This window comes from Pseudorasbora parva, chromosome 10 (assembly GCF_024679245.1).
Source record: "Pseudorasbora parva isolate DD20220531a chromosome 10, ASM2467924v1, whole genome shotgun sequence".
Taxonomy (NCBI): Eukaryota; Metazoa; Chordata; class Actinopteri; order Cypriniformes; family Gobionidae; genus Pseudorasbora; species Pseudorasbora parva.
In genome coordinates this window covers 27,085,044-27,104,744 of record NC_090181.1, presented here as the reverse complement: position 1 = coordinate 27,104,744, position 19,701 = coordinate 27,085,044, and the positions used below count along the sequence as shown (strand labels likewise).

General features: G+C 38.0%; 1 long non-coding RNA gene across 1 annotated transcript in view; it reads right to left on the bottom strand.

The window, feature by feature from the left end:
- LOC137091365 (uncharacterized) overlaps positions 1 to 19,701 on the bottom strand; it is a 172,510-nt gene that overhangs the window by 9,396 nt on the left and 143,413 nt on the right. The gene's annotated exons all lie outside the window — the stretch shown is intronic.

Below are 19,701 nucleotides of genomic sequence, written 5' to 3'. Positions count from 1 at the left end.
GACGCATCTGTATTTACATGAGTTGTTGAAGTGTCATTCATTTTTACCTTTCTGGTGAAGACTAAACAGGTATTTGGTATTTGAAGTGATTAAGATAATAATATCAGTCTAAAACTCTATAGACAGATTTGCCAAGGAAGATGCACATCTTATCAGTCTATCCAGAATCCCTCCTGTATCGATGTCAGATTACACACCCTGCTGATGCTCTTCGTGTGGTGTTGTGTTGTGCTGCTCTTCTCTGCTCTGCTCTACAAGAGAAATCACTAACTCCCAAGCGTACTTGCATGAACCTTTGGGAATCAACCATTGAGAGTGGAAAAAAAATATTGCAGAAATATGTTAAGGATATAAAGTATGGGAGACACAGGAAATATGTACAGTGTGGTCCAAAAGTCTGAGACCACTTTTAAAAATCTTTTTTTTCTTTTTATTTTACAAAAATTATAGTTTATGCAGCTACTATAATTAAAGCTAAAGCTAAAATCTTATGCAATTAACGTAATTTAATGTTACTGTTCTTTTCTTTTTTTTTGTGGTGATATATAATTGATCATTTTAAAATATGAATATATTGAATTGAACATTAAAAAAATGGTATTTTCATGTTTTTGTATGTCATTTTCATCCAATACTTGGTTTATATATATATATATATATATATATATGTATATATATATATTTGAATAGTAAGAGGGGGAGCTTAGGTTGCATTGTTCTGGATGGGACCATTGCCACGGAGTATACAGCAAGGAAACAGTTTTATATTCATTGCTTTTGTTTGCTTTATCTAACCTAGCTGACTTGATATTGCAGTGTTTTTATGTGTGTGTGAATGAGAGAGAGAGAAAATGAGAGAGAATGTGTGTGCTCTGAGATTCTGTGCCATCCATAAATAGTTACAGTGTCACAAAATTGCTGTTCAACTGTATGTTCCCTGGTACACACAAGCACTCAAAGTGGGCTATTAAGATTTCAAGATGAAAAAATAAGCTAATTGGTAAAATGACGATACCGCAAACCAGATACACTGTGAAAATCCTGGATACCGAGGGCCATTAATTAACCTTAGCGCAACGATTACTGCTTACATTAGAGATGAACATGCAAAAGATGGACGGATTTTTTTTTTATTTGGCTCTTCAGAGACCCTGGTGGAAGGCCCTGCCCCCGTGAGCTGCGATATGTTAACCGAGAAGCAACTAATTAGATGTCAAAAATTCATAAGGCCCCTCTTTAATATTGCATATCTATCCCGGTATGTCATTTGAAAACAAGGGACTGCACAAACAGAGCGACCGCAACACAAAACCCCAGCAGGGACGCTGACAGGAGAAGAAGGCCGAGAAACACGAGCGAGACGAGAAGGAACAGAGAAAGCGCGAGAGGGAGGACGGCTCAGAGAGGGAAGCAGATAAAAGAAGAGGAAACGGGAGGTACTGAAAAAAAAGCAGGAAACAATCAAAGAAAGTTCCTTGATAAGCCCCAGAGAACGGCACCTGTGGAAAATGTAATCTTACAAATTCTAGCAGAGGAGGCGGTAGGGAAGCTCATGATAATGCGATGGTGGGAAGAGGAGGGGTGCTTGGAGGAGCCGCAAGCAAGCGGCCCGGGTCCGGCTGAGGGGGAGGGAAGGGCGAGGGGTGGGGGCACGAGGGCCGGCGGAGAGAGGGGACTGACTTATCAAAGGCACTGGCAGGTAAATAGTCATTTACTATGCATGCACAATGAACGGTACACGGTGGCTTGACACAGGCGGCAGGGCGATAATGAAAGGCACTGCTATTGTGGCATCCGTCAAGGGACTCTTTTTAATATTGCTTCCCACTCTCAAGTGACGGAGCGCTGATGCTTCTTGGCGCCAGCCTCCTCTTGTAAGTCACTTTGCATAAGATGAGACGGAGTTGAAGTGTGATGCATTATCGGAGCAGAGGGGCTATGCAGAATGAGCTTTTTCCCTTTTCCTTTTTTCCTCCTTTTTTACCTTTATCTTCATATTAGCAAGAAAGGTTAGGGTTCTACATCTTCATCACTGTTAAAAGACAAAAGGAGAGAGAATACTTGTATATAAATTATTTTAACAGTGATAATTTTACAGTTATTGTTAATGCATCCATTTAAATTACGTGTTTAAACTTAAATGGATGCATTAACAATAACTAATATCATTATATATATATATATATATATATATATATATATATATATATATATATATATATATATATATATATATATATATATATGGTCATAGTTTAATTACTGAAGAAGAAAACGAAAATTTCTTTGAAATTAAAAGACGCACACACAATACAATACAATACAATACACACACACACACACACATGTTGGTCTATGTGGTTTACAGGGACTCTCCATAGGCGTTATAGATTTTATACTGTACAAACCGTATTTTCTATCCCCTTACACTGCCCCTGCCCCTAAACCTACCCATCACAGGAAACATTCTGCATTTTTACTTTCTCAAAAAAACATCATTTAGTATGTTTTTAAGGCCATTTGAATTATGAGGACATATCAAATGTCCTCATAAACCACATTTATAGTGTAATACCAGTGTAATACCCATTTGTGTCCTCATAAACCACATAAACAGGCTCACACACACACACACACACACACACACACATGTTGGTCTATGTGGTTTACAGGGACTCTCCATAGGCGTAATGGTTTTTATACTGTACAAACCGTATTTTCTATCCCCTTACACTGCCCCTGCCCCTAAACCTACCCATCACAGGAAACATTCTGCATTTTTACTTTTTCAAAAAAACATCATTTAGTATGTTTTTAAGGCCATTTGAATTAGGAGGACATTTGATATGTCCTCATAAACCACATTTATAGAGTAATACCAGTGTTATACCCATGTAGTTATACAAATTTGTGTCCTCATAAACCACATAAACAGGCTCACACACACACACACACACACACACACACTGCGATTTTCTTTTTCTTCTTCAGCAATTAATTTAACAATGACCAAAAAGTGCAATAAAAGTCAGAAAAATGATAAACATTAGGTTGTAACATAAAAAATGAAAATGAAACTTAAAAAATCAACAAAAAAAATAATAATAATCTAGTTTTCATTTTTAATGTGTGTTGTCCATTGTGTATTTGTGTGAAAACTATGGTTACCATAGTAAATGTTTGTAAAAATACACATTGCAAATTCATTAGAGGTGAGCAGATGTTATCTGCATATAGAAAAGCATTTGAATTAGATGTGAAGATGACATTATGATCAAAGATATTTCTAAATGAAAGGAAATCCGAGACTGAAATAAAGGGAAATGGCAAAGCAAAATAGTTCAGACAGTGACAGTTAGAAGGAGGGGGTGCTAATGAGGTACACTCCCACAGATTTTTACTGTAACTGTATTGGATGATTGAAACAGGAATTAAAGAAAAGAATCCCCAGAGATGGCTGAGTAGTGTTTGAGTTGTAAACCATTCAGTGTACAATAATAATACTAATTGTATACTGATAATGAACCATATTTTATTTAGCTTAATTATTTGTCTGTGATTGTGTCTGCGTATCTGAGGTGAAAATCTGGAAATGAAAATGCATACAATGCAAATCTAAAAAGACAGTATCTCTCCTTACACATCTTTTAACACAAAACCACACTGGTTGTGTCATGGATACCTGTATTCATTCCAATTTGAATTAAGTGACATGTTCTGATTCTTGGCCATTGAAGCAAAAAATTAGCTTGCTCTCCCTGTTAAAGGTCAAATTACTTAAGAAGGTCTGGAAATAAAGAGAGGGAATGAAAGGGAAATCATTTATGCACCCATGCACAAATATTTGAAGCTGCTACAAAAAGATTCCAGCATTGATGAGGAGAATATGAAGAAAGAGGTGAACTGCTGATTAATCAAAGACATCTCACATTCCAGAGGGAAAAAGGATAATGAATTCCTATGTTCACTTTATTATTATTATTATCAGAATTATTATTAGCTAATTGAATTTATTATTATATTTTAGTATATAAAACAGTGAATAAGGAAATGCTTGGTATTTGCTTCCAACTTTTCATTTCATTTTCTTTTCTTCTTTTTTTATTACTTTTCTTTTTTAAAGTTGGCAAATATATATATATATATATATATATATATATATATATATATATATATATATATATATATATATATATATATATATATATATATATATATATATATATACATACATACATGACAAACTCAGTTATGGTTTAATAGACATGGCTTCCATATTTGTTTATTTAGCAGATAATCAATCCTTCTGAGCATAAACTCTTATCTCTCTCTCTCTCTCTCTCTCTCTCTCTCTCTGTCTCTCTGGGAAAAGCCACAAGATAAGGGAGATGTGAAACTTTGAATTTGTGCACGATTAGCAGATTAAATCTATCCGTCACTCTGTTTACCTCCCCCCATCAAATGCCTCTGTTTATCTTTGCAGGTCACAAGACTAAAAGCGGATTGTATTCTGCAAATTTAGCTTGTTGCCAAACTGGCACAGGAGAGTGATTTGTTCAAACAATCTTCTTTTATACCTGGTTACAGAGAAATGATAGCCAGCTAATATTCTTTTTTTTTTTTTTTTTTTTTTGGAGGGAGTACAAGGGTTTCACCTTGTGCCCTCTGGGGATCCAGGTTCAGATAGATAGATAGACAGATAGATAGATAGATAGATAGATAGATAGATAGACAGACAGACAGACAGACAGACAGACAGACAGACAGACAGACAGACAGACAGACAGACAGATAGATAGATAGATAGATAGATAGATAGATAGATAGATAGATAGATAGATAGATAGATAGATAGATAGATAGATAGATAGATAGATAGATAGATAGATAGATAGATAGATAGATAGATAGATAGATAGATAGATAGAAGCAGGAATCAATAAAAAGTTAAGTATATTTTATTAACTCTTTTTGTTCTACATGGTAATACGAGTTTTGTGGCGTATAAGGCTGGTTAAAGAACGAGAACATCCAATGATCTGCTGTAGGTGCCATCAGACTGACCAATTTTAGACACATTAGTGATTCCTGCCACAGAAATGATCTTTTATTCTGTCCCTTTCCCACACTTGAGCAGTTCACGTACGCCTATTTAATCAGGTGTATTTCTGTTTCCTGTGCAGGAACTCAGCCCTATATAATTGACCTCATTAAAAGACAGCGAGCGCATAATGAACGGCAATGCAAACAGCGGATCGGGGCCCAGCTAAATAATTCAACAAACTGTCAGTCCCATGCGCCAAAGTGCTGTATGGCTTCACTTGAAGAGGTGTCGTAAGCGGTGCTGTCGAAACGCACTCTGTCTGCCGATGATACCGGCGCGAGATGCTTTGGAATCCAGAAGTCCGTTACCCCCCCTGCTCCATCCGCCCCCCCCCTGCCAACGCCGCCAAGCGCCCTCCCCCCCAATCAAACATCACGAGCCATCTTCCCACCTGTCACGGCTTAAGAGAGGGCCACTGCTTGCACTTCATTACCACTCTCTCACTTGGAGATTTCAAACAGATTTAAACTAATGAGGGAGCATTTAGAAACTCAGGGATGCCAATGTTGGAAGACGAAAGAGACCGGAGGGAGGGAGAGTTGCATACACACACTCACTCTCACGCAGGGACTCTATACTCACGTATACACGCGCGCACACACACACACACAATCTCTCTGTGACTCTCACACACACAGCCCAGAATTGTCAGCGCAGGTGAACAAAGTGAATGGGAGATGTGGCTGACAATAAAGATTTCTTTTAACATCAGTGAGAGCAGGCTCTGGAGACAGGCAGCCAGGACAGATGCAGAAGACGGTGTTACTCTGAGGGCCACGGATGTTTCCCTGAGACCTGGAGATGCCAGCTCTAATGATGAGCCCAGGAAGTTGCAGGCAGGCAAGATGCCAGCCGCAAATCTATTATTTCATTCTGTTTTTTTAAAGAGGATCTTTAATAGACACCCTAAATTTCAGCGAGTGTCAAGGGCTGCTTAAAGTTTAATTCTCCCCCACATCTTTCCCTATTAATAGGCCACACAGTAAGAAAACAACACATTATTTTTTAATATCATGAAAAAAGAGAGCGAAAAAAAGTCTGCTTTTGAATAATAGTCACAATACGTTTCAATGCAAGCGCCATCTGCCACTTTCCGCTGATCTGCAAATAGTTCCCTGGAATTGTGACACTAATTTACCGCAGGTTTCCACCTCACTGTATATCCAGGCACTTTTTTTTCCAAGGTGAGGAAGAGTTCTGAACCCCACAGAAGACTAGCTACAATATCTAATGAGACGGAAGGAGGTGATTAAATGTTTAAGTTCAGGGACTTTAAAATGGCATCTTGGGATGGGGGTCACGATTCTGGAGACTGGGCTTTTTCTCTGGCTCATTTGACGGATACTGTTTTTCATGGCAATTAGAACAGGAACACATTCTTAACAGTTGCGTGATTGAAGCGTTTGATTTCTATTTTACATAAGTGGACCTAACGCTGCAGTTGGGATCAGACATCTCCATTCGCCTTCCAGCACTCATTTGCTTGGTCTGTGCCTTTCTCTGTATAATTAGTAATTAACACATTCTTTTGTGTAGGCCTCTCTTTATTTATGGCCAAGCGCTTGCCAAATCCCACATTCCTCCGCCAGGATCAGATTAATGCTGGAGTAGGAGGAACTCGGAGAACAGGCCAACCTCCAGTCAGTAGTGCTTACACTCCAGAACCGCACGGGACACCTGATAAAGAGCGCTTGTGACTTCTGTTGAAATCAAACCTGTGAATGAATCAGTGCATGAACTTGATTAGCAGACAGACATGGCATTAGTTCACTTGCGAGCATGGAAAAACTTCTCACTGAGCTGCTTTGATAAAAAGTTTTTTTTTAATTTATTTTTTATGTAAAGATGTTAATTTATGCACAATTATCATACAAGTAACTTTTTTCATTAATAACCAGAGTTGCCAAGTTGTGTGTGTGTGTGTGTGTGTGTGTGTAAAGAGATATATAGAGAGAGAAATCAACATTTTAAGTGGTCTCTTTATATATATATATATATATATATATATATATATATATATATATATATATATATATATATATATATATATATATATCCCTATATATCATATCCCCTGCTATATATATCGTTTTCCCTGATGCCATACAGAAAATGTCACATATAAATGATGTTATTTTTTAATATTATAACTTCCTCTACCTTTTTTTGGTTATTAATTATTCTGCCTATTATACGGTAGGCCTACACATGCATTATTGTTATGAAATGTAATGTGCATTTGCTTTAGAGGTGGCATCTTGTAATTCTTGGTTTGTTGTTTTAATAGGAAATTAAATTTCAGTTTAATTTTCAGTTTTTGTGTGTGTGTGTGTGTGTGTGTGCGTGCGTGCGTCGTTTTTACTCCTGGATCTTTCTCTAAATACTTTTCTGTAACTACACACTGCAATAATAATAATAATAGTAATAATAATACATAAAATAAACGTTCCCCTGTAGCTGCGGGAGGATGATGACACGTTCATAAATTTTACCATCATGTTGTTTTAAGCATTGTTAAATCTCACTAACATAGCTCATCTTCCAAATGTGTACCTTTTATGGCAGTTCGAGTCAGTCATAGCTTCCAAATGCATCACAAAACCATCCAGAGCAGGTGCGGCAGCAAACGCTTCTCAAACGGACTAATGCACTCATCACATAACATGAGCTAATCCTCTTCTTCCTTCTCTGCTCCATCTTTCCTTCCACAAAAAAAAACAAGCGGGAAATAATGCCACAGTAAACAAACAAACAAAAACGCATATTTGTGGTTTGCTGGAAATTACAGCCAAATCCATTTTGGGTATGCCCACACCTGGAAAGTAGCAGTTAAAGTTTTTTTTCATTGTTGGTGTTGCTAACACTAAGACTTTTAAAAAGTCCTTTTCGTTTTTCTAACAGCTGTGGTCTGGCCTTCAGATCTTCACAATATTTTTTGGTCTTTGTTTTAGCCGCACTTTCATTGTTCCCCTTGACCCTTTATTTAATTAGCTGCTTTTACTGTTCTTTAAACAGTGCCAATGGAGACGCAAGACGAATCTGATATTTCTCACTCCCAAGAACTGTCTCGATGCGTGCACAGTGCAGTGGGGGTGCGTTCACACAGCTCTAAACGCCAGGCGGCTGCAGAACAGCTGAAGTCGAGAACGATGGCCTGGAAAACAGGATGCTAGCCTGCAGAGAAACGGGATGTAGCGGACGAGCCGTGATTATCGCAGTCGTTAATGCTGTCACCTTCGAAAAACACCTCTCGTCGGTGGTGGGTAACAAATACAGGTGTTTAATTTTGAAATTAAGCCAGTGTGAAAGTTCATAAGTGTGCTAATAGGGGTCTGCTAAAAGGAGAAAATGAGACTTGGGCATTTTAGAGAGTTCTGAGAAACATAGTCTTGTTAAAAACCTGGTGCCAAAAGGGACATTATTACCATACCTACACAATTTGCGTTTAGTTATGCAGTGTGGTCACACATTTTATGATATTCGTCATAAGATCTGTGCGCACTGTGCTGGCCTAAGACCGTCTGCGTCAAAAAGGGCATCCTTAAATGAACTTATGGATACACGCAAACATGCATGTATATCTCTACGAGCGCATGTGTGCACACGCACTTTCTCTGACACATCTGAACAAACTTTCGATTAGAATTTATTGTATGGAAGACTGCACCTTATAGCGGTGTGGTCCAGGAGGGGATGGTTCTCTTAAACCCTGGGAGGTCCGTGGACGGGGTGTTTGTGGGGTGTGGAGAACAGAGCTGTCATTGCTCCAGATTTATGTTGTTCAATAAGGATCCTGAAACTCTGAGCCAAGTTAAGTCGGTACATAATTAAAACCTCGCTGTGGAATCTCTCTGATGTCGGGGCAGGAGCTGTTCGCCGCAGTGTCAGAAGAAGCCGTGCACAACTGTGTGCACACACACACACACACACACACACACACACACACACACACACACACACACACACACACACACACACATTTTTTTGGGGAAAGATAGTGAGAAAGCCGTTTTCACAAACAGGTTACAAAATAGGGCCTAAAAAAATGGCCAGTGAAAAGTGCCTACGCTTAAGAAAATATTGATCAACACTGAGGAGGTCAAACTATAATATCATATGACCTGTTTTATCTTTTATTCTTTTTAATATTAAAGAATTTTTGCACTAAAATGTAAAACCCTGATTTGTGCCATTTTCAAAATGGAAAGACAAAGTTGATCAAATTAATAAATAAATGAGTAATTATTCATTATCAGACGACCAGGATATATTATATTTAGTCATTCATTAATTAAAATAACAAATTAATTATTAATTTGAACATTTTTTATCATTAACGTGAACATGGGACACATTTCTTTTATTATTATACATACGTATAATAATAAATAATAATAAAAAAAAAAAAAAAAATATATATATATATATATATATATATATATATATATATATATATATATATATATATATTTTTTTTTTTTTTTTTTTTCTTTTCTTTTAATATTATAAATATGTAATGTGTGCTCCCGAGACCTCTTATTACCCCATTATTATTTTTTATATGATAAAAAATTTTTACCCCATATTTTTATTGCAAATATTGATAGTGTGTGGGATTTTGTTTTTGTTTGTTCATAATAGAAAACATGAAATTTGTGTTGCTAAAAAGTCTTGATATACCAAAGTTTATCATTTTCTTAGAAAATAAGAAAAAGGAGTTTAATAACTAAGGTCCATGTCTTTAAATATCTGTGAAAAAGAACTGCTTTAGTTCTTTTTACATCACTTTTTTTTTTCAGTATTCAATCAGGACAGTCCTTTGAAAAATCCCACATCTTTGACCTGTTATAAGTGGTCAAAAAGAGTCATTTTCCCAGTCCCAAGATGCAATATTTTCCCTATAAAGCTCAGACTAATCTGCAGTTCATTGAGTGTCATAAAAAAACATCTGGATGACAGCAGTGAAACTCCGTCCAGAGGTTCCACTCTCATTCCAGCGGCCCTACAGACACATAGCCACAAGAAGCCACTGGCAATCTTCATCACAACAGCCGCGCGCTGGGCCTCAGCTCGAGAAACAATCCCGTTTCATCTGTATGGAATAACACGACAGAGTCTGATTTCCTTCATAAGCGCTCTGCTTTGATGCTGCTTTCTCAGACCACGGTGGTTTGAGGATTAATCATAATAAAGATTTGTTTTTTCTCTGGTGTTCTGGTCGATGACTTTCAAATTGCTGTCAACGTTCACAGCGAGCAGTTTTTCAGGCCTGTGGGCGAGTCGAAATTCAAGTGGTGTGCAACGTCATTGGCCCAGGTCCTGACATGGAGAGAGGTGTCATGTCTATCAGCCCCTTTCGCTCTCTCTCTTTCCCATTTTACATCTCTCGATTGTGAGGTTAAGTTCTGTTCCAAGGCCAAGTATTTTAGCCAACAGGCACATGCTAAAAGATTTATGGAATACGACTGTGCCAAGGGTGAGTTTCTCAATTTTCCCCAAACAGCATCTTTTTTGGAACAAACAGCTCTCATACACTGTTTACACGCACTAGTCAGCAAGATAATAACTCGGTCTGCACTAAACATAACATTTATGTGGGAGCAACCACCTCTGAAATGCACATTGACACTTTTGATGGTCTTTCATTTAGTTACGGTAATGATTTGTTAGGTTTTTTTATCGCGCAAATTAATAGTCACATAATAATAGTCATCTTTGACTACCCCACATTGAAATTACTGATATTAAACCTGCAACTTATAATAATGTTCTCAATATTATTGATATTGGAATGTGAAACAACATTTGAACTACATCTCATTACTTAGCAGTGATAATGATATTATTTAAATTGCCGTTCATAGTGGGAGATTATACAAAAAAAAAAATCCTGCATTTGCAGTTAAAGTGTTTCGGCGTATGGGCACAGCAAGGGGAAAGATTTCCTATAATCGTAAAGATGACTTGTGTGACTGTAGCACACATTTTTATTTTTGTATTCCTGGATGTTAACGTGCTTGTGCTGTTGTGAAGGTGATACGTGAAAGCAGAGGTCACGAAACAGACGTTTTTCAGGGGCCGTCGCATGATTGCGGGAGTCAGCTCGAATGTTTACCTCCTCAGAGTGACACTTTGTTTGCTGAGATGTAGCATGCCTATTATATATTTAAAGGACCTTTTGAAATGATTATGAGCTTTTGGCCCACGAGCTTCACAGAAGACAACAACAACAGCAACAAAAAAAAAGGAAAAAGAAACACGTCTCTAGAGCAAAACAAAGAGAACACACACACGGGTTCCTTGAAGAAACGCGAGATAAAAAGAGTGGGGGGATATTTTTGTTGCCGTTGTTTTGTGCCATCGGTTCCTCCCTTTTTGTCTGCAAAATTGAGACTCAAAGAATATTTGAAGTCCGGATGTGATGTACAACGGCGCTGTATCGGCTCTTGGAAAGGGTAACAGAGCGGCGGGAGCGTTTGAAGTCGTCTGTGAAAAGTGAACGGGGCTATATACTTCATGATAATAATGAATTATAAACACAGGGAGGGGTTGAAGACATCAGGGGCCCGTCTGTACTCTAGTAGATGCTCTTCACTCACAGGAGCACCTCACTGATCACAGGACAGTCATGCGCTGCAGTTAAACAGAGCAGGGAAGGTTAGTGCAAAGGACTGCAAAAGGTGACCTGAGATGCTGTTTTTAAAGGGTTAGTTCACCCAAAAGTTTTAACTTTGTCATCATTTACTCACCCTCATGTCGTTTCAAACCTGTAAGACTTTCGTTCATATATCAATATTTTAATGCAATCTGAGAATTTTCATTGACAGTCCACGCAACTACCCCTTTGACGGTTCAAAAAGTTCTTAAAGAGATTACACAGCGTGTTTGAGCATCTGCAAGAACCAATGAGGTTAATTATCATGTTGCGGAGCACATTTGAGCTTCTGCAAGAACCAATGAGGTTCATTCTTGTGTATTATGCAGCAAGTTTTTTCAGTTTCCTTAAGAACCAACGAAGTTCATTCACATCTGTTACGCAGCACATTTGAGCTTCCTCAAGAACCAATGAGGTTCATTCTCATCTGTTACACAGCACATTTGAGCTTCCTCAAGAACCAATGAGGTTCATTCTCATCTGTTACACAGCACATTTGAGCTTCCTCAAGAACCAATGAGGTTCATTCTCATCTGTTACACAGCACATTCGAGCTTCTGTGTGAACCAATGAGGTTCATTCTCGTGTTACGCAACATGTTCGAGCTTCTGTGAGAACCAATGAGGTTCATTCTCGTGTTACGCAGCACATTTGAGCTTCTGTGGGAACAAATTAGGTTAATTCTTGTGTTACGTAGCATGTTTGAGCTTCTGCAAGAAACAATGAAGTTTGTTCTCGCGGGTCAAGCAAGTACGGTTGAGCTTCTATTTATGTTTATTTTATTTATGATTAATGTTTATATGTGAATAAACACCTCAGTTCAATCAGTTCATACTGTAAAAGGTGATCCAGTCTCTTCAGTTAATTTACTCAATTCATATGAATTAGTTTTACAATCTTTTATGTGTATTTTTGAAGTGACGTAGTTGTGTGGAATTTTTTATAGATTTTTTTTGTTGATTAGTTGGTTGGTTGGTTGGTTGGTTGGTTGGTTGGTTGGTTGATTGGTTGGATACATTTTATGGTTAGGTTTAGGGTTGGGAAGTACTTTTTTGCACAACATAACTTACAATTGTTACAATACTGCAATTTTTCTTGATTGGATTGTGGTAAGACTTATAAGGTTCCATTAGTAAAATGTATTAGTTAACATGATATAACAATGAATAATAATTCTAATGAATGTATCAATTTCAACATTTACAAATCATTATTAAAATCAAATGTATATTGATGTTTTTAATGGAATTTAGTTCATAACATGAACTAACAATGAGACAACTGTATTTTTTATTAACTAACATTAACAAAGATTAATAAATACAAGTGCAACAGTTAGTTAGCTCATTTTTAGTAAATATTAGTTATTGCTTTAGTGGGACCTTAATTGTAAAGTGTTATGTAAAGTTGTTACCAGCAAACTGCTAATAAAGCTGGTTGACCATCATGGACTCCTGGTTGATCTCGGAATCTTGCTGGTTAAGCTAATTTAGGGGCTGTTTACACGAAACCATTTTGAACTAAAATCATGAAACCTTTTATGCAGTTTGACTATTCTTTTACACAACAACAACATTTGCCAACAACAACAATATTGGCCTGGAAATTCAAACTTTTTAAAACAGGTTTCAAAGTTTTTTTTTTAATTATACCATTATCGTAAAATACAACATGAACTTGGAAAGCGGCAACATCATGTGCATGCGTATTACATGCTCAGTCTATAGACATTGAGTGTTTCTTAAAAGTCAGGCCTGGCATGCATTCATGTGAATGGGGATCGTTTTGACAATGGTGTCTGTATGCAAAAAATAATTAGTGCATTGTTGTCATGTAAACATTTACCCTAAGAAACCCGGTCTGCATCCAAAACTGATGAATAACCATACCGCTGTTGAAAACTGTTGACTATATAGTGGTTTATCTTTGAGGGAAAATCTTGAATTGCCTTTCATTTAAATATAACAAAGTTGTCTTTTATCTTGATCTTCTTTCTTTGACTTAAAAGGACATCAACACCCACACACCATTTACTTGCATGTATGGATATGTATAAAAGACCCACATGTAATAATGTATGAAATTCCCTAGTTTGTTAGCTTTCATAATCTGTGTATACTGCTCAAAAGTGCTCAGAAATTATGAAGTGGTGTGCATTCCATGATCTCCATAATTAGAAATATCTCATAAAATGGAAGCTCTTTCTTGTAATGTCCTGACTTAAGAACTTAAGCGTTGTTTTGACAAAAGATGACAAAAGCACGGCTCGGACCAGATGTCCCACAATGCACTGCGGGCTGGCAATAATTCAGGGCAGGACTAAACAGCTGGCTCTCTGACAGCAGAGCTGCCAAGAGCTGGCAACAAGAGACTTGGAGGAAAGCAGCAGGCTGCTAACCCCGCTCACATTTTTAATTAGACCCACACACCCATGTCTTTGAGTCATCGTAAATATACAGATGACATGTGGAGCGTCATTTGTTCAAAAATATTTGCTTACAAAATACTATCTGGATTCTCTTTACGTTTAGCTTGCAAAATTTCAGAGGAGCGAGACAAACATCAGAATTTATCAACGTTGGGAAAATGGGTGTAGTTCAAGAAGAGCGTAGCAGAGCAATAAATGTCCATTAAAAACTTATTTACAATTGGGGCTTGGTAATGCATCTTCAGCAAATCCCTGAGGGAACTTTGTTTTGAGGTCAGTGTTTCAGAGGGTGATATTGTGTTTGCTATTTTGAATTGACATACAGCGTGAATTGTAATTCCTCTTAAATCACTCCAGCCCATACTTTGATGTGGTTTTACAGAAAACTTCACATTTTAATACGCCACACACATTTTCCCCACTTTTTCACATCTTAAAGCCTTATGTAACAACACTTATATTGAAAATGGATGGATGGATGGATAAACAGAGTGAAACGGAATGTAAGATGTGCTCATCGCGAACATAAAACAGATAAAAAGCGAGGAAAAAAATCTTTGAGTACAGCTCATGACACTTGAGATTTTGTATCTGATGTCAGACTCCAAAAACTGATTAATTTTCTCTTGGCCTAAATTTCACACTGTTGCAAAATCTGATTTATTTGGAGTTTTATTTTCCTCAGGACAAATTAAAGTCAGCACTTCACATAATTCAGAAGACTGATCTTCAGGGGAGAAAAAAAAAGGCTGTGGCGGCAGTCGTCTCCCCATTGGCTAAACGAAGTCCCCAGTCCCTCGTTCTCTTGAGAGGTCACATATAACTCCACTCAGGAGAGAGACCTAACCTTAGTGAACAGAGGAAAGCTAGCAGTGAAATATGGGCCATCTGTGGCCATCGCTTAAAGGGGGACGTGACCCTTAAGCAGGAGGCACTTGGCACATCTGCCCAGGTTTGTCAGATAAGTGCAGTTTCGCAGGATGGACAGTCCCTTCCTGCTGAGAGCATCTGGGCCTAGGGGATACATCAGACCAGTGGACCAGAGAGGAGAAAGAGCATGCTGACCACACACACACACACACACACACACGTGCGTTGTGACTGCTCATAATTCATCATTCCTTCATGGTGCACTGTCACTCTTAATGGTCTCCCATGGGAAACCCTTTATGAAATCAAGTTAGAGTTTTGTGGCTTTTAGTCTGTGTGTCAGCTTACATGCCATCTAGTGTACTCCTAAATGCTTACAAAACTTGCTTTTAGTAACAAAACATTTTCGGTGGCTGTGAGAGTGTATTTGTACACCATACTTATTTGTAATTAGTTTGCAGTCTACGGTATTTTGAATGTGATGCAATAAAAAGACTTTGTACTGCAAAATAATGGGAAACATGTATTTTCTGTTAAGTTGTCCTTGAAGGCCTAATGAAAAACAAACATAACAGTAGTCCAATCACAAATAAATGACTCTTATGAACCAGTTATTTTTGGTGTTTCAAAAACATATAGCCACATACTCTATGAGCAGTGTAACCTGATTCCCAAAACAAATGAACCCAATGATTTTAAAATGTTGTCTTTCTTTTGTGAAATAACGGTAAATACCTCTTTATTTCTCTGGGACTAACGTGCAGTTTTGAGATGCTTGGGTTTTTAAGTAAATAACAAAAATGCCAACAATCTGCCACTTTTATCATGTTCGTTTTGCGATCTCGCAATTTGCCAATGATTTCTTTTTGATTATTTTTCTGATAAATCGTCCATTTGTGGTGAAATGATGGGTTTGTGTGTCGTTGTTACGGCAGGTAAGTGTCATGGAGGTTCTAGCCCGACGGTAGAAACGCAGCATGATTTTGGCCTTTTGTGCGACAGGTCCAAAACTATTACCCCAGCCTGGCCTGTTGAAAGCCCTGGCTCATACTACCCACAGTGGAAAAGCAGCTAATGAGCCTAATAGCCTATTGGCTTCCTGTTTCAACGGAAAAAAAAATCAACGAAGAAGGTATTTTAGAAAGATCAATCATTAAAGAAAATCTCTATGGCTTCTTTATTTAATAAGGGGAAGATTTATGTTGTTGTTGTGTGGCATTCGTTTTGCTGAGGGATCAGATGATTGTGGCTCTCTGTGAGACTGGAGTTGGGTTTGCGTGGGCCTGTCATGGCAAGAACAGACCTCTGAGGTCTTTGGCATGGGGCCCAGGCTGAGAGAGGGCCACTCGAGGGGGGTGGGGTGCGCTGGTGGACGGGGAGTGGGCTGAGCACAGACAGAGCTCCAGGGCAGGTGTTAAAATAAGCACCCTGGATCTTTTGGTGCTGATCCCTGTAAAAACAAGCCCCGTCTGCCAGGCTGCAGTCAACCCAACAAGGTGCTAACACATGGGCTGGTTGCTGTGAGACAACATTCACTGTTTACAGGATCTCTGCTCCTCAAACTGCTCAAATCCAACGGTTTATTTTCTGCTTTTGCAGAGTTGCTGTCCATGCTTGCACCTCTGATTCCAGCATGATTGACTTGTTCCATTTTTGTAAGACAACAGGAAGTTGTTAGAAAATACGCTGTGCTAAAGGTGAGAGCACGAGTTGTCAGAGAGGTCTTCAGGGTCAAAGTCAACTTTGCAGGAAATTAGTTATGCATGCAGGAATGAAACGCAACACAATCTCTGTGGAAGTTTTGAGTTGACTGGATCTGGGCTCATTCTTTACATGTGCTGGGCAACGATTAAAATGTTTAATCGTGATTAATCACTTGATTTTCTGTGATTAATTGCAGTATGCGCAAAATTCAATAATGAATACAAAAGTGCTGCTAAATGAACAAAAGTGCAATAACATATGGTTTGCAAACACTTTAAACAAAGGTGCTTTTTACAGCAGTTAAAATTTAGTAGCAGTTACAATATTTCTTGTAATATCAACTTAAACATTAATTTCATCAAATTAAATTAATTTGGTGGTATACATATATTTACATAGACCTACTTAAATTTGCATATTTGTGATATTCACCCCAAGGCGTTATTTAATTTTATAAAGGCCATTTTTAAAAATCTTATTAAATGTATGCATCATCGATATCTTTCATGTTAAATTCTTACATTTGATTAATAAATTCCGTTATAATAGTAAAAACACTATAGGCTGTTACCAATCAAATTAAATAATTTAAACTGCAAAAAATACAGCTGCAATAAATAATGTTATAAGATTGATGTTCTAAATAAAACATGCAATCATACTTTTAAACATAACCGCCAATAGGGGGCAGCAAGTGATCGTCTTCATAAGTGAGTCATTGAGTCGTTTATTCAAATGATTCATTCAAAACGCTGAATCATTTAGTAACAAAACACCGGGCTGAGTGTTGCTTTCTTTTGGAACTATTTTCATCAGTGAAATCATGGGTGAAATGGAACAAAAAAGGTTGTTTGGATCTAAAATTTAAGTAACTTAATATTAATTAGGCCACGTGTTTATTGAACTAGGCTACACCATTCATGCTACACAATTCACGATTGCAAAGTCGACTTGTGTTATTAACAATATCATAAATCATAAATATCAACAACTACAAAAAACTCAGTTTTACCCCAGTATGTTTCTTCTGTGAGTTTATATTGCTGCTCAATTGTTTTGATTTCTCCACGAATGTCTCTCACAAAGAGACAGGCAGCGCGAGCCTCAATGCGACTTGTTAACGTACAAGAGGCAGAGATACACTCATCAATCGCTGTTTACTTTGAATATAATAAAAACAACAAAAAAATCTGAATCATTCTCGCGTTTTTGGTTATTTTTATATTTTATTTGTCCCAGACAACGAATGTCAAGCCCTTGGCTTACGCTACGTTCACACCAAACACGAATTGAGCGTCAAAATCGCGTCTACCGCGTCTAGTTTGACGCGTGAACATTTTGAATCCATTTGCGCGTCTGCAGCTAATTAGACGCGCGTAGAAATCGAGCATTTGAAGCGAAATAGACGCGCGTTAAAGGCGCTCCAGGTGAAATATATTAAGGATTAACAGCCACACGTGGTTCAGCCAACGCACTACCTGGATTATCTTCACTGTGCATGTATATTTAAATAAAATATAAAGTTATGAAACTTCACTTTGCCCTCAGTCAAAATGATTGGTAGGCAACAATAGATTAATTGGACCAAAGATCGCCCATTAGATGTACACAAGACGAAGTATATGCCATGTTTAACCTCTACATAGACTTCCGGCCCAGCGGCAAACGCCAGAAGGACTGGCCGAGGAAAGGCTGCTCTCGCTGGGGTTAACGAGCGCTGAGCGCACGGAGATCGCCTGGATCTCACAACTCCCTAACAACGCAAGAGTGTTCTTTTTAAAAAGGCTCTGTCTATGAGTAAAACATCCTAGGTAAACCACATATTTTAGCTTTAAACAGCTACATTATCAACTGAAAAGCATTAAAACATTTTACATTTAGTGACAAAATATCAGTATTTTTTAAATTATATGCAGGGTTTCTCATCACGTGGCAGCAGCAAGCAGGCTCCTCATTGGCTAACGTGACACGAATTGACGCCAAAGTTCAAATTTTTCAACTCGGGCGTAGACGCAAATTCGCTTCAAACGCGCGAATGCACAAAAAGCACCACTCACGCGTAACGTGCGTATCGCGCAAGACACTCAATTCGCTTCAAATGTGCGTTATTAAGCGAACTGGACGCGCCAATGAGGCGGAATCGCGTCCATCGCGCCGCACGGAACGTGTCTATCGTTCCGCAGGACCTCCACACGCACGTCAACGCGCCTTTCCATTGACTTAACATGGAAATCATTCGCTCCAGACGCTCTATTCGCGTTTGATGTGAACGTACCGTTAGGCTACAGACAGCACTGTATTCTCCTGTGACCAGTGGTTTGTCTGTGTGTGTATTCAGAGGCAGTTGTTAAGGCCTTTCAATATAATAATAAATAACTACATTAATGCGTGATAAAATAATTGTCGGCGTTAATTAATTAATGCGTTAACGAGATGAAAACAAATTAACTTGCCCAGCCCTAATTTATATATATATATATATATATATATATATATATATATATATATATATATATATATATATATATATATATATATATATATATATGCTGCATACCTCGGTTGTAACGAGTGGTTATTTCAGTCAAAGTTGCTCTTCTATCAGCTTGAATCAGTCGGCCCATTCTCCACTGGCCTCTAGCATCAACAAGGCATTTTCGCCCACAGGACTGCCGCATACTGGATGTTTTTACTTTTCACACCACTCTTTGTAAACCCTAGAAATGGTTGTGTGTGAAAATCCCAGTAACTGAGCAGATTGTGAAATACTCAGGCCGGCCCGTCTCGCACCAACAACCATGACACGTTTAAAATAGCTTAAATCACCTTTCTTTCCCATTCTGACATTCAGTTTTGAGTTCAGGAGATTGTCTTGACCAGGACCACACCCCTAAATGCATTGAAGCAACTGCCATGTGATTGGTTGATTATATAATTGCA